The sequence below is a fragment of the Plectrocnemia conspersa genome, unplaced genomic scaffold (assembly GCF_051122295.1).
Source record: "Plectrocnemia conspersa isolate PC_06_02 unplaced genomic scaffold, ASM5112229v1 ptg000003l, whole genome shotgun sequence".
Taxonomy (NCBI): domain Eukaryota; kingdom Metazoa; phylum Arthropoda; class Insecta; order Trichoptera; family Polycentropodidae; genus Plectrocnemia; species Plectrocnemia conspersa.
Genome location: NW_028277167.1, coordinates 14,693,445 through 14,719,246, shown reverse-complemented (window position 1 = coordinate 14,719,246; position 25,802 = coordinate 14,693,445). Strand labels below are relative to the sequence as shown.

Sequence of the window (25,802 nt, the reverse complement as noted above, 5' to 3'; positions counted from 1 at the left end):
TTATCTATTAACCAATTTTAAATGTTATTCTAGAGATATTAAATTGACTTGTAAGTAGCACCACAATAACCAATCGATTATTCAGGTAGTCATTCAAAATTTATTATCTAATGGTACCTGAAAATAAAAATTGTTGATTATGTTGTATAACATATTACATACATTTATATTAACTTTATCTTTTTGTGTGCACTAAAATCTAAGATGTGTTAAACTATCTTATTATTGATTTATCAAGCTATGATTTGAACATGTTTTTCTGTGCTTATAAGAGAAAATAGTTTTGGGTATTAAGTGTCAAGTTATTGTACCTCAGCTAAATATTTTACTTTGTGAATATATTTATTGTGCAGCAAGTTGTGAGCGTTTACCAATAATCAATAAAATGCAGGTACAAGTGTTGAGTAAACAGCATGAGTGTTCGTAATCCGGATTCTGGTCTGAAGAGGCAATGTCCGGGGTCGTAGGTTAAAGTGCAAGCAATCGACTTAATTAAAATTTCGCATCGCCGTCCGTAGTGGAGTGCTAAATGGAGTTCAAGATTGTAATGATGTGGCTCTTCTAAACAGGCCATATAAACGTGTGATCTTCAACAGTTTTGAAAAATCTCGTGCGATATTATTTTGATAATTTAGGCTAAATGAGAAACTTTGGCACGCCCCTGGCGCCAAAAATATTTTTCAGCATTTTTTAAATAAAGCAGAAACAAAGCGATAGCATTTAAAAATGTTATGCATTGATATTGCTATCACTATAGCGTTGCATTTTTTTTAAAGAGAATTAATATAAGAGAGACAGTAAAAAGCAATTACGCTCCAAAAGAGTTGCAATTGGTGCAAAGACGAGAGTAGGCAATGCCTAAGAACCTCTCTTTTCTTTTTCTAAATTACTTAAGTAACGTAAATAATACACTAACATTCATCAATAACTTTCACTAGATACTCTAGAATTGAAAACAGAAGAGTTTATCCAAACTCGCCTCAAGAGGAGCTACGCCTATGAGACTTAAAGACCGAGGAAGCAGCCGCTTCACACTTTACATTGATCCAGCTATGAAGTCTTAAGTTTAGATACAAACACGATCTTTAAAAATGACTGGATTTTATGAGACGCAGACATGACTAAAAATATATTCAGAATTTAATAATTTAAAATATAAATAGAAATATATACCCGACCGTTAAATATATGATTTGCTTGTTATATGACGCATGTGCAAAACGACGAAGCAGTTGTTATAAGATAGCAGCGCTTCTTAATGAGCGTACCAATAAACATACAAACAACTTTATATTCTATAAAAATATAAACGTGTGGCTTTTAAGTCCGCAGATTATTTCGATAATTAAAAATGATAGTTAAAACGATGCTAATTTGATCTAATGAGACTGTAAGTCTTTTTGTATATTTAATATACGTCTCGAAGCTTTAAATAAAAATAATAATTATTCAGTTACCACAAAAAATAGTTTTTGTGGCGACTGAATAATTAAAGTCTGCGTGTCTATTCTACATATTCTGAAATTATAATTTCACTAATGTTTTGTATAGCTAAGTCTTTGATGATTGCAGCTTTTAAAATGCCACTATTCAAACCCCCACATATAGGTTTCCATTAAATCTCAGGATAAGACTAATTTTATTATTCATTAAGTAAAAGTATACAGCATAAGAAATTTTAGTGCATACCTCGTGAAACGATAAGAGCATTGATTTTTTGGGCCACATGCTGCGCATAATATGGATTTTTTGTACATATATTTATTATATGTAAAAAATACAACATTTTTATAGTTTTTTAATAAAGAGAAAAAATAGGGAAATTATGTGAATATGTATATAATAAATATTTACATAAAATCTAATATTAACTATTTAAGCTAATTTTTCAAGTGGTTGTTGAGTCTATGGTGCTGTGATTTTAAACTATTTTAAATGTTTCTCTATCTATTTTTAAATAACAATAATACGTATATTACTTGATTGTTATGTAATTGACGAAAGTGTAGAATAATTTATATTGTTATTTTAAATTAAATAATTCTACGGATGTGTTTAAAAATGACTGATTATGCTATGTTTATATTGAAAATTTATTAACAACATATTTTTAATTGTGTTTAATATCATAAATTATATTTGTAAATAAGTAAATTTGTATTTGTATACTACGAATGTAATAAAGCGTTGTTATCTAAGTTTCTGAATTATCGCTTTGATTCTCGGAAAATTATTATACATAAATCTCAGTACACGTGTGAGAATAAATTTTTCCTTATTGCAAAAGCGAACATCTATACAATTTTCTATGCAATCTGTTATATTTAAAATTATATAAAACTATATCCATATATTTTCCCCCTCAGAACTATAAATTGTCGTTTTCAAATGTCGTTTTTTATTCAAATTGAAAAGAAAATGTATAGTAAGACTGAATTTTATCGTTTCTAATCGTTGAGTTATTTCCGAATAAAAAATATAAACTTAAGGGTTAAAAAAATATTGTCTGAGAAACTTAATCATGATATTTTTATATAAGCGTATCTTTTGTGAAAAAATTACAACATCAACATTAAATAATATTTAACCATACCAGTTTAAATGTTAAATGTGTGCCTTAATAAAGGTAATCTCATAATAACACGAAAACGTTGAATCATTTATGTTTAACATTTCATTGCTGAAACCACAAATGTTCTGCTTGTTTCGTTCATTAAAACTTTCTTTCTCATTTACCCGAATGTGTTTTGAGTATTGTTTGCTGTTTTGTTCCATTATTTGTATAATATGTTTATTTTAACAGTTGTACAGGATGCGTCAGAAATAAAAATAGGTAAACCCATTTGAGATAGTAAAATGTTTACATACAATTTAATTTATTTTACGGAGCAAAAAATAAATTATTTATACATTCGTTATTTGGATCAATATAATAATTGAATAAGTATTCTAAATTGCGTTAATTTAACACGTTGACGTAGCTCACAAAATATTTTAATATGCATTTGACGTAGAAATAGTCAATTTGTCACAAAATTTATTACAGCTTCATTTAATTACGCTATCTATTACGTATATTAAAAAAATACATCAGAAAAGTCTGCCGAAGATTGATGAGCGTTTTAATTGGCATCGTGTATCGAATGAAAATGATCATTTATATATTTAATGTACCAAAACGGCGTTAACATTACATTATAAATTATTGAGTATTAATTTAATTTTAATTTCAAACAAACTTTCTATATGTATTCTAAAAAAAATCTATATATCATTGTCTCACGTGTCAGATGAGTTTAATTTTGATACAAGTTATTAATTGATATAGTGCAAAAATATATTTTAATCATTTCCGAAGCAGACTGAACTCTGAATTCCGCACGCAAAGATGGACCAAAATCGACGTGAAGAGGGAAGCGGATGATTATTTAATATTTTTTGTAAGTCATTGATCAATAGCTTGTACAAACTCAGTGAGTCTAAATCAGAAAGCTCGTGATTTCGCGCTGTGTTTCTGTTTTTATACACATTGCTAGCCCGAGGGAAGCTTAGGGCTCGCCGACTTTTTACTGTCACGATCAAATACGACGATCTAGGGGTGAAATTGGATTTGTGTAACCAGTTTTTGAACAACTAAATATATTATTTTTATTCGGAAAATATATTTAAGTGATGTAATTTGTGCTATGAAAAATGTACCTATCATTACTAGATATATGAAAGATTTATGATTTTAATAGCACGATTGCTGTAAGTCGGTTGTTTTTGACCTCATAGATCTGAGATCAAATGCTATATGGTACTTAATGTTTTTTTTATTATTTCTGTCGTATTTGGGAGATCAGAATTTATGATTATTATATAATTAAAATTCCAATCAATCATCACAGATTAGATTTACCTAGATTTTCCTAAAATCACGGATGACTATCGTGATGTTTAATTATCACATAATAAGTATTGAAAATTCTTTAGTAATGAGATACTTTAGCTCTTAAGAGAATATTTTTTATGTATTTAAAATAAAAAAATACATAAAATATAGCACAGAAACTATTAACTAAAGAATAAACTTAAAAATAAAGTAAGAATTACACCACCTCAAAGCTGAGACAAAAGACTGCATGTGTATGTAGCGTCTTGCGGATCCCTTGAAATTGGATCGTGTCTTTTACACTTTGTAAAATAGATTTGCATTCCAAGGGGAATGTTGAATATAGCAGTATATTCAGATTCATGCGATGGATAAAACCGAAACTATAATATAAAATCCTTATGAATTTATATGGTAGCTACCATTATTATTAATTTATTTATTACAAATCCTATGATTATAAAAAGAAAAGATTAACCTATAAATTGAAATATACTTTCAGATATTTTTTACCGACCTATATAACTGGTATATTTTGTTATATATATTATATATTTTAGATCGATAGTTTTGGTTTAATAGATTTAAGACATAAACGTAACATGTACCTGTTGACGTTTATGTCTTAATAGCGTAATATTAAGATTCTCACGCCGGTGCGTAAACTGGACTAAAAGATGTTTGAACGCTTGAAACCTTAAATCAGCGTTTAATATTTTCATTAAAAATATAGAATACCTATTCTGAGACTTGCTTTTATAATCCTGTCGCTGATATACGTTTATGGATTGCATAATGGTCGAAAGTCCCATTGATAAGCTTAGCACAAACATATTTAATTTTTGCATAATAAATATTTAACATTAAAATGAAAGAAATGGATTTTAACAAAGCCGTCCGACGGAAGAACGATTTTCAGAGATTTGTACAAAAAAATATGGTTTTTGCAGCGTCTGTTGAGCGACGTGTGGCTTAGCGTTGTCGTGATGAAAAATAACGCCTTTTCGATTGGGAATAAAAGTAGTTAAAATGAGAAATTCTTAAGCACTCACCGTATTCATCAGATATTGCTTCTTAAAGTCACATAAAAAGTCTTTCAGCATGAACGACACTGTTCTCGAACCTTATTCAGTGGTTCATATTACATGTCATGATACAACTCGCGTCGTTTTACGTAACAAAACGTTGCACCGTGTCGGTAGTCGCGTGTGCGTAGGTACGTGTGTCTGTTAATCTGGCGAAATCGAGAGCCCCGAGGGTGGATCGATATGGTCCGGCTCTTTAGACGTTTAGGTTGGGCACCCCTGGCGGCGCTTGCTCTGACTCCAGTCGCCGCTCGGACGCCATCTTGGCACCTTGTCACCGTCGCGCGCCAAACTGAAAATGGACGCAGGCGGCGGAAACTCACGAACAACGCGCCGATGTCCGATTTGACAATACGATACAATTGTATATATTTTTTGAGGGCATGTGATTTTTTCCACGTCATACGGACTCAACGTAAACAAACCCTTTTCTGCTGTCAACACTAATTACCGCCGAAAGGTGAGTTGTAACTTTAATTAATTATTTTGGGAATGTTTTTAATGGATGAATAAACGCGAATTAATATGAATGAATACAATTTAATTTAATTAATTATATGGATATATAAAACGAAAAAACATAAGAATGTTAGAAGTTTCACATAAATATTTAAATTAATTGCTTAGAAAATTTATTTTCCTGAACTGATATATGTTATTTGAGTCTACTATATGTATTAAATGTTCGATCATTCTATGCATAAGTAAAATATGCTAAAATATACAATAAAAATAATATTATACAACTAATATCAATGCGATATTGCAAAATATTTTTTGTAGTACTACATTTTCAAAAATCTTAATAAATCATAAATGGTTTATAAAGTTTTTATGTCTTCAAAAATTTAAGTATCAACATTTTAAAAATATGTCTTGACGATTTACATAACTAAAATATATCTAAATAGTAATATTTTTAAACTGCTTGATCATTACAAGTTAAACAGATATCAAGGGCTTAAAATTTTTTTTTAATATTTATTTTTTATATATATTAAATGGTCTGTTAAAATTACTGTATAAGCAATTTGATAATTATTAAGAATATATACTGATTTTAATCAAGCATTTTTATCACTTGCGGTGTGAATTATAAAGATTAGGCTAAATTAATATAAAAACCACAACACGTGTTATGGTGAATTAACTGTATATATAAAGTAATAAAAAATAGGATTTATTGAATTTATATATATATATATATATATAAAAATTAATATATTCTCTTTATTTTATCGTTTTTTATAACGTTAAGAATATGACCTTCAAAATTTTCTCATTATTTTACAAAAGTTTTAGTGAGCTTAAAAAATATATAGATTTAAACAGATTAATTTTATTAATAATCAGTATTAAAAAAATAATGTTTACTATTTATTTAAGTAATATTATGACTCGGGCTTATTAGATCAGTAGTTCTACTTGAGTTTAGCATGCTTTTAAAATTAAAAATTATATAAAAGATTGATTATAAATCATATAAAAAAGTTACTGACTATTTTTATTTTTTAACTGGCAATTTAATAAAAATAAAACTGATATTAATATTAATAAAAACTGATTATATAATGAACTACAAATATATTTAAGACATGCTAATTTTTATGTGTTTTTATAACATTATCACAAATAATAAAATCAATGATGTTTTACTCTTGTTAAAAAAACTATATTCCAATAAATAGAGAATTTTTATTATTTATATATGAATTAAGCTCAATAAAAATAGTGTTAAAAACATAATAAATTTAGTGTTGCTATATTTTCTAGATATTGATACAAAAACAAATAAGACTTACATATTAAAGTGTTTTTCATTAAAAAATAATAAATAATAGTTTTTTATTATTAATATATTTTTATAGGCAACACCAATAATTGAAGTATTCATACAATATATAATTTTTAAATATTATATATTACCTGAAATTTATTCATTAAATCCTATTTTTAGGAGTTTTTATTTCTCAGTATTATAATGTAATATACATATATAAAACTGCATTACTGAAACTAAAAAATTGCACAAGATATATTATATAGATGCATCCAATTCAATTTGTCAATCGGATACGTCGGAAATCTTGTAATTTAGAAATTATTTCCGCGCACTCTAACTTTCCAGTAAATTAATTAGAGTCCCTGCACTAGCTTTGATTTAATTAAAAAACATGATATAGAGTAAAGTATATAGATATATAAGCTCTTAATTTATTTGGCAATCCTAAAAAGTGAGAAAAATAAGTAAAGATCAAGACGTTATTTAGCATGATCTGTTTAGCATCAAATAGAGTATTTTTGGCACGCGATTTACGATTACGATTCCAACGTAGTCTCTTGTGTTCCAAGCCTTTCAATTCTAAAACGGAAAAACTGCCAGGTGGAATAATATGTATTAAGACAATAGATATATTCTACTTAATATATACGATATTATTTACGAGGTAATATATTTTAGTCTATATGCATATGTAATGCAAATTGGCGTACCTAAATGTGTGAAAAATTAGGCTTTGCTTAAAATATTATATTAAATAAAATATTTGGATATTTCAACGTAAATTAACTTTTAAGTGCTTTTGCGTTTCTTAACATTAAATTATAAGGCTCAAAATAATAATTTTGTAAAGCGAAGAGAAAATGTTTTTTTTTTCATTATAGGTTACTGTTTAACATACACAATATTTTTTACCAGGTAATATATTTTTTGGTATGTATGCATAAATAATGCAAATGAGCGTACACAACAATGAGAAGCAAAAGCTGCGCATAATTAAGCTCGCAAAGTCGATAAGACATTTTCTTCCTCCCTCAGCAAAAGCTCATCGAGCGCCTTTTTTGCTACTCGCCTCTCTGACGTTTGCAATATTTTTATATTTTTTTCTAGCGTTGTTACCGCCACGAATCTACATTTCTATGGCACCTATTAGGTGGAATAAATATTATTTTTTCCTACATAATGGCCACTTTGTGGCTCGCGAAGAAAACACGCTTCGATGTGTCGATCCGTTGTTGATATTTCGGTTTTGTTTATTCAGTTTTCTGGATTTGTTTTGTTTTCGGTAACACACTTGGGAAATGCGAAAGGATCACGAGTAGAAATAATAAAAAACAGACATCCTTGACCGGATTCGCGATAATAACGTCCACCTTTTATTCCGCTCGAGACGTTATTTTCTACCTTTGACACAAATTCAACGCTGACTTTTCAAAGCGTTATAATTCTTAATATTTAAAGCACAACCATAAATAAAGCATTACAAGCCGAGATAATAATAATTAATCTCGCAAGAGAAGTCAGAGACGGCAATGAAAATTCTAAGAATTGAACGAATATATATATATGTAAATATTTTCTTTTGTGCAACCATAGAACGTTAAAAGACGCGATAAAATATAATTGTAATATGTTTTTGGTATGCGAGTAATATGTTCTTAGGTTAAAGAAAAAGAAAATCATTATCATGAACACTAAATTTAAAAAAAATAGCTTATGCAAATAAGTTGCTCGCTCTGTGAGCTTTTTACAGCTTTAAGCTTATAGCATTTCATTGAGCTTCGACGCTTTTTATAAATGTGATAGAAAATTTATAATATATATTTGAAATGAGATGAGATTTTACCAAAATTGAATTTATCAGTATTCTATAAAAAACTTTTAACTATAAACCTAATTTTATTGTTCATTTAATGATTTAAAAAAAAATTATTCAAGTCAATTTTAATACAAAAATATTTTAACATTTAATATTTGCTATTAATGTTATAAACCAAAATATATGAACAGGTTTTATTTTCTTAAGTATATAAATATATTTTTGATGTAACAAAAAGTATTTTTAGTTTTTTTCTTTACGTGTATCAAGTTAAAACATATCATTTTAAAGTTACGCACTGTTATTAGCTTTACTGGCACGTGTGGTTTGTTAGTTTATATTTAGTAAAATTTTTTTATTGTATAAAATTTGTTAATAAAAATACATTCCAAAGCTGAGTGTTTTTAAAAAAAATATTCGCGACAGTAAATAAGCGTATTATTTTTATTTAATTATTAAAAATGTTACAGTGTAGTGATATTTTCTTTAATATATATAAATAATTGTACTAACTAGGCCAGTTATATATAAAATATTTTTTGACAATTTGTCGATATGTGTCTCTTTTACAACGTTATGATTTTCATATTAGAATGTTTTTATCTAGCTAAAAAATAATCGTATAAATATATTTTTATTTGACGATAAAAAAAGTTTAATCGAATAATTTTTGTAAAGAATATTGTTAAAGTATGTATGAATAATATTTTTCAGTGAAGTTATATTTTCACTAGTATATTTATAATTGTACAAATTAGATTAGTTAAAATGTATAGAACATTTTTTTGCCCCTTCTTTTGTATAACGTTATATATTTCTCATTATGAGTTTTGTATTAAATATAAAAAACATCATCTACATATATTTTTTTTTTGATAAAAAAGGTTTAATAATATTTTTAATTAAGGTATAATAATAATTTCCTAACTAGATTTAAATGTATAAAAATATTAATTTATCCTATTTTTATCCAATTTATCTATATTTATATATTGAATAACGTTATGTATTTCACATTATGGTTTTTTAAAAAATTAAAAAGTTTAAATATCGTCTAAATATATGTCTTATTTAATGCTACATACCTAGCGTAACTTATAAAACAGTTAAACTGATTTTTTGTAAAGATGATTATTAAAATACATATTTATTATAATTATATTTATTCTGGTAAAAATATAATTTTACAAGCCATGCTATTTTAAACGTATAAAACAATTAATTTTTAATTTCACTGTTAAATATCAGTGAAACTGTATTTATTCATCATGTTTAGAACAACAGAATATGTTTTAAAAATATAATTTACCGTGCTGTAACCAGCACGATAAGTCTGTAACTATTGACTTAAAAGACCTGGGTTCGAATCTCATACGAACCTTAGTGTTTTTGAATTTCTATCGTGTCGGAATTAGTGATTATTATATAGTTATAATTCTGATCGATCATCACAGATTAGGTTTACCTCAATTTCCTAATCTCATTGATTAATTAAAATCGAGCAAGGTCGTACATATCTGGTATTGAAACTTCTTTAATAATGAGCTAATACAGCTCATAGAGAATATCTTATATGTATTAAAAATAAAAAATAAATAAACGCCAGTAAAATCACATGTTGTTAAAAGGCAATTTGATCGTTGCCAAACGTTCATTTGCCGTTCATTAAACTCTTCTAATTGACTATAACTTAAATTAAAAACTTGGAGTCAAATTTGTTTCGCAATTGTAAAAATCGCTTGTAGAAATAATATATATATTAGTTAAAATGTATTTTAATTTGATTTAACTGAAAAGTTTCACCAGTGATACATATTCACTGTAACATATACAATTATTAATTTTTAAATTAAGTTTTTTCATACGGATTTTTTTATATAGAATAAATTAGAAATTTGGCTATTATTTAAGTATCGCTATAAGCTGATTGGTGTGAGATGCTTAAAAGATTTCTGAACTGTCGTTTTTGTTTATTTAATTTCATAATTCATAAATATGGCTTCAGTGTTTGGAGTTTAACTGAAGCTAAATGGAGTATTTTGCTTCGTTATTCGATTTGTTGTTGGAGAGAATTAATAAAAAAAAATCTAAGATATTTTTACAAAAGAGAGTATTTATATTTTAGTGTCTTTATGTTGGACTAAAATTCATTGCTTTATCGGTGTAGCGTACTTTTTAAATTGTAGACTTTCAGTTGCGAGTCTTAAAGAGCTCTATTGAGTCGCGATCGCGTCCCTTATTCTTGACCGTTACGGATAGGACGCCAGCGTTTGCAAATGCTCCTCTTGCACGAGCCATAAAGCTTCTAAACAAGCTTGCCATACGCATGGATGTTTTCGGTAATGGCTATGAGGAGCTGGAAAAACATATGTGCGATTGTGCTCAACTATTTGATGTCTTCACCAAAACTGTTTAATTTTTAATCATTGATTTATAATGGCATCAAGAAAACCTGTCAGATCATAATGATCAAATTTGTAATAAAAATACAATAAGCTTATATAGATTTTTTTAATATTTATCATATATGCGATAATTTATTTTTTACTTGTAAATTTATTATAATCTACTGATTCCAAAACCGCAGCTAAATACTAATGTTTTTTTTCTTTAGCATTAACAGTTTTATGTGTTTGTATTTTACATGATAAGAAATTGCTTAATATTTGCTTTACAAAATGATTGATATGTCATTAATGAAAAACGCTTAAAGTTGTTATTTAATAACTGTATAAATCGATCACCAATAACTGAAAGACCTGAATTTAAATCTAATATGAACAGTATTTTATTTTTATTTGTATCCTGTTTGCTCGATTTTTCACAGTTTTTCAAGATTTCCCAATTTATGGTATAAAAAACTGTAACAATATTCTAACGCATATATGTAGAAAATTTTTAAATATGCATCAAAATGAATATGTAAAGACATAATACCTAACAATGCCTAAGAGTATACGTACTCTGCAGCCGAGGTTGTTTCTACGTTACTGAATTAATTACAGATATTTATACAGTAAATAAATCATTGTCTATCATAATGAAAAAGGTACGTTTTATAAAATTCATCAAGCAAAAAAATAATGGAACGGATTTCCATAATTAAATTTCTGTAGAAATTCTCGCTCCAGTTTCAGCGAAATTGTCCCAACACGTTTTTGGCCCTCTCTTTTTAATTCCACCGCTACTCTGTGTGCGATGAAAGGGCCGGGCCGTACATCACGTTCTCGCTCATCTGAAAAATCTGATCTGACGTAACGAAACGTCCGATTTAACCGATTTAACGACCGAGCAAAAGCAAAAGTCAAAGCTGGCTCCACCGTTAAATCCGTTCTCGCTATGTTTGTAATGTCAGCCGATCAAGTTAAAAACTAATGCATCGCACAAACAGAGACCGAGACGAATGCTCGTCTGTGGACGAATGATGGATTTACTGAGACTCGTAAATGTTTATAATCAAAGTCGATTTCGTAGGAATTACTGCGATATTGTCGTAAACGATAAAGCAGCGACTAAAAGGATGCCCGTGGTTTAGTTAAGTCTTATAATATAGGCTTGGTTGCGTCGCTAATGGGGAAATTTCTGTGGTTGTTATATATGTAGATTTAATACAACAATCGAATATATATATTGAATTGGACATTTCTAAATCTATATCAGTCTTATGCCAGCAATCAATTATAAATGTTACTATTAAAAGCATATATAATATAATCAGCACAAAAATGTTATGATTATACATTATACAGCATTTTTTTATTATTACAGTTAAAACGTACGTATTTAATAATAAAAAATGTAAAAATATTATGAAATCGTTTATTTTTAATCGAATCTTTGTTTGATTAATGTTTGATATTAAAACTTACTTTGTTTGTCTTGTCTTATTTTGATAGCAATCGGTGGCTTTATGGATAAAATCGAACTTTACAAAGTAATGACTGATTACGTAACAAGCTCTGATCATTGATTAATTGTTTTTATTTGTCTGGACTCAATAACATAAATATTTCAACGAGTTAGCTATTATTGATTATCAAATGTGCTATTTTTTGGACAAAATGTCTGACAGCAAAGCAATGCTGCTAATGTATGACAAACAATGATTGTAACTAGCTACGGTACCTCACGATAGTGAGGAAACGACAGTTAGCGCATATAATTTAAAGTAAAATTTCTATAAAAGACGGATAAGAATGATTTGTTTTCTTGAATTGCCTTTTTTTTACGTTTCTACAACATACTGTCCAAAGTGCCCCATATGAATCTTTTTATTCAGAAATATCCGGTCTGTTCTAATTGGACTTCCTGCGCGACATTCTCCTCCAATGGTTCTTTAATGTGCATATACCTACGCTATAACATAAAGAATAGGGATATTGCTGAAATTACGTAAACTGAATCACACGATACTGCTAGTACCCGTCGGCTATAGATTTAAAGAAGCCGTTTCTCGTTGTCACAGCCTTGACTCTTCCGCTTCAGGAACAATTCCCATATATGTAGGTTCGTCCATAACGATTCTCACAGCCAGAATCAATACTATCTATATAAAGGCCAAACAACTCGGCCTCACCATTATCGTGACGTCATGAGCGTTAGGGCAAGTGAAAAGCATTATATTTGTTGTATTAAAAAATAAGCATAGGTGTAATAACGAAAAATCAACAACAATACAATCGAATCTATCCCGAAAATATTTTTTAAAATCATTTCAGTAAAATCATATCGAAATACATTTTCACCAGTAGATATATATTTTTACCAGTAAAATATAAATTATCTGACATTCAACTTTTCTATATATATATTTACATACTGTTCAAACCTAAACCTAACCTAATAAAAGTTCTAAAACTAATTATAGTTTTAGAACTTTCATTAGGTCAAGTCCAAAATACAAACTAAGCCAACTCAACTCACAGAGGAAAATATGCGGAAGAATAAGTACAGACACCGCGTTTCACATATTGCTTCATAGTTTGTCTGCATTTCAGTTTGTCTGCAGTTTTAAAAATATGATTGCTATCCTTATTGATATTACTACTGACTTCTAATATAAGAGGGCTGATCAAAGTATATTCAAACTGAATTTTGGTCAATAGGAGAGCGCAAAAACAATTATCACTTCTCAATTTTATTGCTTTTGACGTGGATTTTTGACTTCTGAGAAGGGATAATTGTTTGTGCGCTCTTCTATTGAGAAAAATTCGGTTTTGATGTACTCTATTTGATTCTCACTCGTAATATTGTTATAAAAGGTCTTAATATATAGGCTTGATAATCCAGTTTTTTCATCGCGATGGCACGATTTTATTGCTTTTGATTTGGACTGGAAATTCACTATATAGCAACACTGAGCAGCATAAAATAAGACCTATTATCAGATAAATATTATGAATAGATATTTTTAATAATTTTTATTGAATAGTAAAAAAATATTTTGTATAAAATAATTTTTTAGAAAAATGTCGCAAAAAATTATATTTCGAATTTAAAAATATATAAAATGTAATTTTTGTCATGTGGCCTGGAAACATTGTTTTCTCTGGGCCCAGGTTCGCTTTTGGGGGCCCTGAGTCAGAAAGATTGCGCGTGACGTCGTCAAGGAGAGCGTTGTAGTCCTCCAACAGATGACGTCACGCACAAGCTATTTGGCCTTGTGTAACGGTATGTTTTGATAACGCCCGAATCGTACTGCAACATATTTTGTCTAAAAGCATGTTGTTAGGGTTTGTGATTTTTGTTGGTAAAATATCCGGCAAAAAAATAAATGCTGCCCGAATTAGGTATGAAATATATGATATCTAAATTACATCTGGAATACTATTTTATTTTATAAAAACGCCTAGTCCTTACTGACTTATCCTCGTACATATATACTTATGTATTAACTATTTATTTTTGGGAAGAAAGGGAGTAAAATAACAATAATTAGTATCTGTGAGTGTTAAAAAAAAAAATTTTTAATGGTTTAATTTTATACATTAAGTTATCAGTATGATTATTTTTTATTGGAATGAGTTTTTTTAATGGCTTACACAATTACTTTTTGTAGTTTATTTTCAAAACTCCAAGCCCATTTCATTGGTGCTACACATTTTAAATTGCACATTTATTTATACAGAGGGTTTGAATCACACTTTATTTTATGTTTTTATTTTATTCTATAGCATTAACGGTTCATGAGATTCAAGAAGTATTTTATTTTACCACTCTCTGTACTTTGCGAGTAAGAGCTAAAACGAAATTGTATTTTTTAAAAAAATGTTTACACTAGGGATGGGTAAATTTTTTATTTTGTCACCCCTCCCCCCTCCCAAAAAATTATTCACCCCTCTACAAAAATTAAAAAATATTATTAATAAATGCCTGCATCAACTTAAAAATAATCGTCCATAAAGAAAATGCTGTATAGTGTAAATTTAGTATTGTATTTAATTTACAAAAAGCTCTGCAAGGCATTTGATTTAAATGACAGTTATTAATAAATACGTATATTTAATAATATGTATGTGTTGCCCATCTTACAAATTGAACTTGTGACCAAAATTACTTATCTACAGTTGAAGCCGTAAGATTCGTATTACTGTGATTCTAAAAGGAGCTTATTCCTTTGAATTCCTAAACCTTGATAGTGGTTAAATCCACTAGAAATTGAAAGCTCAGATTGCAACTCAACCCGAGATTATATTTTAAGTTTTAAACACATTATAACAATACGGCATTGTTAGAGCAATCGACTGGATAAATTTATGGGCCACTATAAATTATATCACGTAAAATAGTAGACTTTTTGCAATGGGCATAAAAATTTATCTGGCATGCGATAAAATTAAAAGTTTATAGCACATTCCCCAGTCGCTGCTACTCAATTATAGATGTGAATTTATGTTTTTTTTTTTAACGTAGAACGTATACGTGTATTGTTTGTTGAGAGTGCATACTGTGAGCGCGTTCTTTGTATATTTACCTTTACTTTTATCAGTCGTTACGCATTCCACTAATGAATCATCTCAACGCAATCCGAAAAAAATCGTTTCGCGTTTACTGCCAGTGCAAAAAATTCATGCATACATTTAGCTTTAATAAAGCGCCACGAGGGAGTGACGTCATTTGAAAGCTCCATCTCGGCTTTCTCGAAACGTAGAACGTTTCGGCGGCTCAATACCAATGTTGAAAAGCTTTTTCTTAAGTTCAATCGCGACTGGAATATCGTATTAGGCATATGGTGCATATGTTAAAACGTGAATATTTATACAACATCACGTTTCAATACAGATTGGAGCAAAATATACGTTTATACTTTTCCGTATATATTTTAAATTATCATATACGTGTTTTAACCATGAACATCTAACCGTTGATTGTCACGTACGCAATCAGAAAGTTGGATAGCGGTCCATAACTTTAACGTGTAAAGTGCATAAGTAACGAAATTATAGATGAGATAAGGAATAGCATAGCACGTACTATATAAATAATATATTCTCCACTGGAGTATAGTACAAGAGATATTCAATACAACGGCCCAGAAAAATTTTCGTTTTTGATTTTTGTAATAATTTTTTTATAATAAGTCACCATGTACTTTCTTATGGTGAGCCAAATATTTAAACGCTAAATAAGTTTCATACCTACTCTCTTTTCTAATATACGAACCTCTCTTTAACCGTTTTATAAATAACACTGTGATAAACGTCCATTAAAACAATATTTTATTTTTTGTATGAGTTAACAAGGGACAATTGATCTATTAATTAAGCAGAATAAATCAATCGTCAATTTGACACGGCATTTTTAAAACGTATTGTAGAGATATTACATAAATTTTATTTAAATTCTCCCAACACTTCATTCTTTGCTTTACTCAGATTCCAGACATATTCGAGGACGCTACGAACGACCGTATAGTACTGAATGCGATTCTCCAATACATAATAAAGTTGAGCATCCTTGACGTATTATTGCAAACTTTGGTTATGTGCATAAAAAATATTCATCTCATGCTCGAACGTCAACGTTTATATTTTATTATTGCTTAATTTTTAATTTTAATATTTCGTACATTACTGTTAGAGTTTATTATTTATTTTTCTATTATGTTTTTCTCATTCGAGTGTATTTTTAGTGAAAAAACTAGCGAAAGTAAGAAGGTGCAAAAAGCGTGGAATACTCGTATACCTACAGATGTTTCGTATTTTAAAGATGATGCTTTTTGTCGGATCATAAAAGCTCTTTGCGTCACGTTTTCTGCTATCTACGCGTGCGAAACTCACGTGTTGTGTTATTTAACTTTTTATATACGATGAAGGGCTTTTATAAAATCTTTAAAAAATATTTGCACTTATGTTTTCGACATTATATATTCGTTTTGTTGTTTCATAATATATTTTCGTTTCATTATTAAACCATGAATTTATATGAGAAAATATCTGAGCACATAAAAATCTTTGAAAAATGAAGTAAATTATTCAATAATTTTATCAAAAATATGAGATAAACATATGTATTGTATTGTACTTTTTTTTACTATATATGCATATATTTGGTAATATATAAATATTATTTTAACACATCTCAGTTAATTTATTGATAATTAAATGTAGATATATAATTGTATTCCTGATTTTGCATAAATATTTAATTTTTTTATTATTGGTTACTTTTTAATATTTAATATAATATCTATTTTAAAAGTTGTGAGTTTAATATAAATGATGTATTATACAAAAAAACTTTTGTGCTTAGTTAAGTTAGAAAAATGTTTTATGAATTTGTATTTTTATTAGATTATATCTACCCTCTTTTCTTCCTTGTCGAAAACAAATTTAATTAACTACAATTAAGTCAGTTTATCAGTAAATATGACGTCTAGAATTTATTATATGTATTTTGAAATTGTACGTTATATTAAATAGATTAAAATCATACAAGAAAAAATCAGGAAATAAAAAGAGGACTGTATTTAGTATATATATATATATATCATAAGTAGGATTACAATATTAGCAAAATTTTTAAACCGGAACTATTGAGAGGAAAAACAGTCAATACCGATATTACCGGTATTGAAATTATTTGTTTTTTTTTATAATTTGCTAATAAAAAAGAGCAAACAATTATTTGAAATTTATATAATATGTAATATATTGTTGAATCTTGATATATATAATACTTGCGAATTTTAAAAACAGGAATTTCTTAAAACTTTATTGGTATCGAATCAAGTTCGGTTGACTAATTGTGATTTTTTTAATTTTTGAGTCCCATTTCAAGTTGGTTCTTATTTGTTATGACTTCTTTTTGGTTTCCAAGTTTATTCTGCACATTTATATAAATAAATAATTTTCATGGTTTAATTGAAACATTAGTCTTATTAATTTATTATGTTAATCCTTTCTACAATTTTTCTTTATAATTTATTATTCATGTCAATTTTTTGTCCCTAATGCTATTTAGCACCATCATGAGTTGACTTTATCGTTCAATGGTTGCTCTGTAAACATTCCTCAACTGTCTGTTTAGAAGTTGGCACAATGCCCTTATTTCTGCGACACTGACACGAGTGCTAGCTTATGACGCCATTTCATTATCACCAATGGTGGTAGCGTAGATAATTATTATTAGAATTTGAATTGACTTTCACGCTATATTCTATTTATACTCCAGTATTACATTTATAATCAAAATTATTTTCGGTTCAACATGAAAATGAAATGAGAATTCTCAGTACAGGTTCCCATTTGCGATGTAGCGATATTAAATAAGGATCAAAAGGTTTTGTCGCACGAAAATTTAATTTTAAAAACTGCTTCGTTCAAATGCAGCGCTAACTCAATTAATTCCAAAATCGTACAAAGCAACGATTTTCTTGAGTAATTTTTCACTGTAGAGCGAAAATTTGCACAGCATCTATTATATATATATAATAAGTTTACGAGGCAATTTAATTCGACAATACAACCTTCACGCGCTGTGCTCTAATTATGTACAGCAGAATTTCCTTTACGGTCCGTGCGCATTTATTAAGCATAGATATTTTTAATTATCATATAGTCGTGTCCGTCCCCTTGCGGTCTCTCGACTTTTAAAGTGAAATTTCAGTAGAGATTTTACGCTTAAAACGCAATTTTGTGCACAGTGGACTAAAATATTGCGATTAAAATAAAATTTAACGAAGGTCACTTTGACATTTTGCGGCCGTAGCGGTGTGACCCTACTTTAGGGTTACAACACACATAACATACTAGAAGCACATATTTTATAAATTTTACATGAAAATATGTCTAACGACGAATTTATACGATCGAATGTACATACATACGGTAAATAAACGCACCCTCTCAAAATTAGCTAGAAGTAACATAAAACGATATGATCGATTGTTTTATCTAGTCCTGGGTAAATTGGTTTAGTTATATTGTAACAGGTCAGTTTAATAAATTCACGTTAAAGTTATAATTATTTTTAAATTGATTATCACAGACAATATTTTTCTATTTCAATACATACATGTTAAATGATCGCTTTGCGACATTGCGACTTAAATTAATCACATGAGAAAAATTCGTCTTTTAAATTATTACTCTCATTACTGTTACATTGAGCGACATTATTTATAACAAATATATTAGCTAGAGATCGAAAATTTTGCTGTATTATATAATAAGAATTTCGATCAATTATCACAGATACGGTTTACCTAAATTTTACTAATCGAGCTAGATCGTTCATAGTGACATATTGATTGTAAGCTATAATATTTAGTTTTAGTAACTGATTTCAGTATTATGTCTGAGTAGTTGTTGATTGAATTTATCCCGTTGTAACGCATTGGACTAACGCTTGTCATATTGCAACGGAAGAGGAAAACCAAATAAATCATATACTTCTGCTTTTATTTCTGTTTTTTATATTTATATATTTAAAAAAAATTGCGACTTTCAGCAGCAAATTTTTAGAGTCTTGACCGTTGCGGCCCAAACATCAGCGCTTTAAAATGCTCCTCTTACACGAGCCATCTAACTTCTTAATGAGTTTTCCAAACACACGGAAAAAATATGTGGGAATATATTTAAGTTGTGCACCATAACTGTTTTTTAAAATATTTCCAAAAATGGTGCATTATAATTTTGGAGAAATCTGTAATTCATGACGATTAGAGTTAAAATAAATATAAAAATGAATGGTCAGTAATTATATTATATTAAAAAGGGTCAGTTTTTTATATTAAATGTTCAGGTAAATTTTAACCGTATGTTAAATTAAACTATTGAACCTGTTAGCTTAATATCATATGCATCAAATAAATTAGGCAAGTTTTTAATGATGATAAGAAATTATTTATGTGCTGGAATTGTCATCAATAAAATTAAATCATTAGTTGCTAGAAATTTTAGGGAGAAAATTGTTTATTCCATTTTCAAGTAAAATAATATTTATTTTAGAATGTTATTTATATATAAGACATAATTTTAAAAAATTTGATATACTAATTTAATAATTACATAATTTTTGTATATTAAATGACTTTTTGTCATATATAAGTAAAAAGGTTACTGACTTTTTATGATTATTAATTGGTCGTACATTAATAATATTACTCACTGATTTATTTTAAAGTAACTGATCGCTTACAGTGACTGTTCAAAATGCTGCAAATAAATAATAGTGCAACTGTTTAGTTATGTTTGTTATATTTTTAAAATGATAGTTTTTGCGTTGATAATTTATTTGTTAGTTATTAGTGGTTAAAAATTAATTAAACTCGTTAATTGATAGTATAGTATATATATAGTTACTTCTCTAATTATTTAATTTTAATGTTTTTAAGCAAATTTTATTACAGTGATCACATTATATCATACATCATAATTTACTGACTATTAAAACCTAACCTTAGTATTATATTTAAACGCTTGTATTAAGACAGACAAACATTTAGAGTTATAGTGTAAATGTAAAAATAATGTTGCTTTAATATAAATAGAGATTAAAATTTAAATATTTGTGTCACGAGCTTTATGATTACAATGATGAAACGTTTTAACTGAATAGCTTAATTTGTTATTATTAAGCTTAAAGACAAAAATTTAGATACTGCTTCTGACAGAAAATTATCTTTTAAAAAAAATATGTTTTATGTAAGAACTACAATAAATGTGGTATAAAACTACTATTTTAACAACATAATAAAAAGCATACAAATTCGTAAAGAGTCCTGAAAAAAATATGACTGAATATTGAATTGATTTTTAATCTGATAAAAACAAAAAGCAAAAAACATATGTTCTTTAATTAAAAATTATGGCATATTTGAAAGCATCAGTTATACTTTAAAATAATAATTGTAGTTATTGGTCAATGAATTTAAGCTTAATTTTTTTAATTAAAATTTTAATATTTCAACTTTTTTATGTTGATATCAATTTAAAACAAATTTTTATGTTTTCCCCCACACCAAAATAAAATTATGATTAATATCATAGTCTGTCTTAAGCATAATCCAAATTACTAAATATTGTAAATAAATAACTGTTCTAGTCTGTCCTCCTCCAAGTTGAATGTGCGACCATATATTGCATAATTAACCATTTAAAAGTAAAATGTCTTGGGCTATAATGAAATATTGTCAGATACACTAAATTTACCATACATCTTGCCAGTAGATTATCACTTGTTGAAGCATGTCGATATTATCAACCAAGAACTCCTGAATTTTACACAACTGGAATAAATACTTGTGCTCGTTTTAATTATTAAAAATATTAGCTAGCTATTTAAAGGCCATATTCTAAAATATATTTGTAAAGGGGAGATTTATTTGGCTATAAGCTAAATGGCACCCTGTAAACACTGACATGATGGTGGCGAGAGTAGCATTTATGGACCACGACGGGAGCACAACGACCGACGAGGCCTCGTCTGCCAGTCTTTATATCATTATACCAACTACAATAAAATACTACTGAAGCGGCCCAATCTGTCACCATCCACCTGCCAAATAATAGGAGGATACTTTGTATCTAAAGGTATTTAAGCGATTGCAGACTGTTTGTAACCTATAACGATTGCTTGTCTAAAGAATATTTCATCTCTTCAGGAGTCCCTCAATGATTCGCATAGGCTTTCTGCTTCTCTCGCTATTAATAACTAACATACAAATGGCAATTTTATTTTGTATGCTAATGATTTAAAATTGTTTAGATATATTCTAATTTAAATTGACTTTAATCAACCGTCTGCCTTTTAGTATCGGAAAGCGTCTTATTATGGCATTTGCACTATTTTATTCACCATCAGAATTTTTCTATAATATCAGTAGGAACGTTTTGGCTAGAAAAATTAAAAATCTCGGAAATCACTTCTAGAGTAAGTGAAGGTTCTTTACACATAAACAACGTTTGTGAAAAAAAATTCTAGTTGCTCAATTTTGTTATAAGCTCAGTTATTCATGTCCTCTATGGCATTTTAGTTAGCAGCATTTTTAAATCGGGATCTATAATTTGGAATCACTGAATTATGAAATACTTCCTCTTAATCAAAATAGTTCTTGAGATACCATTTTTGATATCATCATATTATCTGTTCTTGTAAATATTATATATATTTGCGCCTTTTTTTAGAAGATTTGGGATATTATTCGCTGTGTTTTTTGGGATATTATTGTATGTCGTTAAATATTCCTTCAAATTTTTCTATATACAATTTATTATTTATGGACAAACTTAGCGCATTGGAGTAGTCTGTTAGATCTTGTTTTTTATATTTGGGGATTGAAAAGCGCTTATCTATATTACGCGTATTTTTAGAGAGAAGGCGTTTATGAATATACTGATTATAATTAATTCTGATGAATATATAGACTGACCTAATTTTATCAACAGTGATAGAATTATTTCATAAAATATAAAAGCGGCCCAACCCACATGTGCCAGCAAACGTATTATCGCGACGTTGTTTGCCCAGTAAATTAATTAATGCAGAGCAAATTGCTATATTTTTATTATTATCAATTAGTACACACGCTAAGGTAAATAAACACTGTTGTTATCTGCTCGTGTGTGCATACATATACATATTTTGTAATTTAATGGAATACGTTACGCATGTGACGACGTGAGGTGAGAGGTGGCACAATTTAACATAGCCTGAATGAAATAAATATAAATATTGAGTATAACATTAGGTTTACTAAAGTAAATATTTATGAAATATTCAGGAAAATTAAGCATACATTTCTCGTAGATATTTTTAAATTAGGTCATACATAAAATCAATGTCATGTTTAAATTAGATTATCTTTATAACATAAGTTGTCATGAACGCATATTTATGGGTGTATAAACATGAGTTATTATAATAACATACAAACATGACTGTAAATTGTTAAACTAGATTTATATGAAAATTATTATATTCTGCAATATAGAGTGATTTATTAAGATTTTTAATTACATAAGTTTTATTGCCATAAATATTATTAAAATATCTCACTCCTTAAACTGATGATATAATATTTTAAAACACGTCAATACATATCGCGTGAATTTCTAAATTTAAATGATTTATTGTATTAAATTATAAATTTATTTAGACGAACATTCGCCATTATAAATTGGGGTCCTCGTAAAAACTTGGCTTACATTTTAGCTAGTACCAAATTTTATATTAATAATAATAATACAAATAAAGTTTTGAAATGAAAGATAAAATAAACCGAAATGGGGTCGTTGTGCCAATAAAAAGTTTCACAATCGCTGTAATAAATATTTTATCGGAAGTTGTCATTATTAGTCGAATAGTACACTATTCATTCCAGAGCACATTATTATTTTTATTATTACACACAACCCTTTCTCGTATTTATTTATGAATGGTAAATTCATTTCCAAAACTTTTTCCGGGTGAAGTAAAGGTTTTTCTATTTAATAAATAAAATCAATCCGAAAACTTTTCGGACGAATGTGTATGCTTTTACCGGAAAATAGCAACCAACTTTTACAATTTCCGACAACTAACAACGGTTAAATTAACTTAACTAAACGGGCAACGTTAACGAATCGCGATAAACTGGCGTAATTGCGTTGAAATAAAAAGAAGCTTGTAATTGGATAGATTGGCCAAGAATTTACATTATTACGTGGTTTATTTTATTACGTTCCTGGAAGGTTGACTTATTGATACGAAGTAGGAAATGGCTATTGTATTGTAATTTCCTCTCGCCTTTTATACATGAGCCTTTTTATATCTAGATGTTACCTAACTATAACAATTTAATTATACTATTCAAATACCTTCATAGATTCTTTTATACACGCATATAATATTTTATCACATAAAGTATTTCAGACGTGGATTTTATTTTTCTCAAATATTCAGGTTTACGATAGTACTTTTATTATTGAAATTTGTATAGTGCATTGACCTGGTTTTCAGTAAGAATATTTTTACATTGAATTAAAATGACGGTTGTGCGATTAAATCAATGCAATAAATTGTATATTTATACCTTTTTATGTATGTGAAGTAATTAGTGAAGCTTTAGATAAGATAGAATTTATTATTCTCAGTCAATTATGAAGCTATTTATTGTCATAAAATATGCATCACATATGTATTTATATGGTTATGTTTTATGATATACATAAATAGGTAAAAAGTGATTTTTAAAATATACGAGTTAATACATATTAATATTATACATAGAATCGCTTCTTTATGAATATATAGAAAAGTGTTTGTTTAAGCTAAGCTTATTAAACCATGGATATTTTATAAAAATATTTTTTTTTATATGACACGCTTTTTCCGGTAGTATAATATAAGAGAATTCTAGATTATGTCTATCTGACAATTGACCAACTGTCTATTTGATCTATTTTCAATCGATTATTTACAGTTGCTGAACTTATTGTGGTTCAGACACATATTTTTTGGTAACATACATAAATTAACTTATTTATTTTTTTTGTCATTATATATTGTATTTTTTAATATTAAATTGTTCAGAGATATTAATTCACAAAACACCAATATAAATATATTTGGGTGAGATAATAAATAATTACTTATATGTATATGAGTATGTTTTAGTAATGCATCATAATGACTCACGTATTAAGATAATATTTGATAACATAATTATTATTTTTGCACATAGTTTGTAGTTCAAATAAACAAAAAATGCTCATACTAAAGAGTCTTAGAGAAAAGACAAAAACATAAATTATAGTTTCATCAGTTCAAAAAAAGTGTGGTTCATTGATCTCCTCCTTTTTCCTTAATCACATATAAATACAATGTAAGAAGAAAATTACTTTTAATACTTTTACTAACACTTCTACTGTAACTTTAATTTTACACTTAAATATTAGTTATAGATGAAGGTTCTTTTTTTGCTGATCCACTCTCAACACAACAAACAATTACAAAGTTTTAAGGGTGTAATTAAATTATGATATTTGCGTAACCGCCAGATTTTAAACAGGTGGAGATTTGGCAACACTAAGCCTATTATATTGCTGGCTATTTTTAATTGCGCCGAATGCATATAAGAGCTGTTTTTAACGATTCTAATCCTACGGAATTTCTGGTTGTTATGTACTAGAGCACTTAATGAGCTTTTTTGTTTATTGCAGTTTTGCAAAAATTTTACGAGTCGAGTATAGTCGACAAAAATTTATTGATTTTGCACCACGATAACGCTTTAGTACAAACTTCACTTCTAATTTGTAAATTTTACGATTCACTTGATATACTCTCTGCGACATTTTCCTGTTTCTGAGTTTACTTTATTATTTTTATTTAATTAATGCTGTATATGTAGTATATTAAAACAAATATAAATAAAACACACATGTTAAGTATATCGTATTTAAAAAAAATGTTATTTAATAGTATATCATATTTAGGTATAAATTTACGAAGGTGTGTTTTTATAGGGATAATATTATATTCTATAAATTCACACCTTTATACAATAGTCATTTGACTGTCGTTTTCATATTTCTATTTACCCTAAATTTATCTCTATTTCATATAGTAATATAGTAAATCTTTATTTCTTATCAAATAATTATAAAAATACTCTTGTAACGTATAAGTTTTCAACTTATATATAAATTCCTTTTCAAATATTGATATAAAATTCCTCATATTTAAACATTGAAGAATACTAATTGCGTTAATTGTCTCAGTTAAAGTATATAAAAAATCTCAACACAAAATTATCTCTATTTA

The 25,802-nt window shown here is 27.8% G+C and overlaps 1 protein-coding gene across 2 annotated transcripts in view; it reads left to right on the top strand.

The window, feature by feature from the left end:
- Positions 1-5,201: 5,201 nt before the first annotated feature.
- The window catches only part of Dgk (diacyl glycerol kinase 1), a 97,711-nt gene continuing 77,110 nt past the window's right edge, over positions 5,202-25,802 (top strand). For both annotated transcript variants that reach the window (XM_088183099.1, XM_088183097.1), the window contains exon 1: positions 5,202-5,419. The gene's annotated coding sequence lies outside the window, so the exon portion shown is untranslated. The remainder of the gene's footprint in view (positions 5,420-25,802) is intronic.